We start from the raw sequence: 1,039 nt of genomic DNA on the forward strand, positions 1-1,039 counted from the left end.
TGGTGTGCGACCAATACTGGGCCCTCTGCTGTCAGGGGGCCACGACCATAGGTCGGCGGACTCACTCATGAGTCGACTCACTCAGACTCTTATCGAGACGTGAGTCTGAGTCTGAGTGAGTCCGGGTGAGTAAAGTTTTTGTGAGTCTGAGTCCGAGTGAGTTCGGTTGGGAAAAATTTTGGTGAGTCTGAGTCCGGGTGAGTTTGGTTGAGGAAAATTTTGGTGAGTGTGAGTCCGAGTGAGCCCTACGGGCGAAATATATTGCATGAGTGAGTCTGAGTGAGCTCCATATTTTTTGCCGACCTATGGTCTTATCTACTCAAGTTCAGCATCACTATCAGCCTTATGTCGGCTCACGTTTATACTCACGTATACTCCCACATAATTCAACGCACTACCGTTCATACGTCAGCTCAATATTTATTGATCAGAGGCATGAGTTGAGCAGGGAGGAGGTGCCTTGACCTCCCCCCGCAAACTTTTTCACGGGAAGTTACTGATAAAAATATCACGTGCGAGTCATCTCTTTCAATAAAAAGGTCCTTATTTAACTGCAAACTCAGATAACTCGTCTTTGAAGGTACAAGATCAAAATGCGCTAAGTAGCGCACCGATTATGCGAGATATTAGCGTTAAAGAGCATTGACATTATGGTCGAAAAAAGCTAGTTATGGGCTAGCGGACTCATGAGTCGACTCACTCAGACTCACTCAGACTCAGATCGAGCCGTGAGTCTGAGTCTGAGTGAGTCCGGGTGAAATATATTTTGGTGAGTCTGAGTCCGAGTGAGTCCGGTTGAGAAAAATTATAGTGAGTCTGAGTCCGAGTGAGTCCGGATGAGGAAAAGCTTGGCGAGTTTGAGTCCGAGTGAGCCCTAAGGGTAAGATATGTTTCGTGAGTGAGTCTGAGTGAGCTCCACATTTTTTGCCGACCTATGGCCACGACACAGTCAACTTACTAAATTGACTGTCACAGCCCCTTTGGGTAGCAGATTATCCGACAAAATCAAGGCCTTTGAGAACTATGTAAGGGCACAACA

Source organism: Rhipicephalus sanguineus, chromosome 5 (genome assembly GCF_013339695.2).
Source record: "Rhipicephalus sanguineus isolate Rsan-2018 chromosome 5, BIME_Rsan_1.4, whole genome shotgun sequence".
Classification (NCBI taxonomy): Eukaryota; Metazoa; Arthropoda; class Arachnida; order Ixodida; family Ixodidae; genus Rhipicephalus; species Rhipicephalus sanguineus.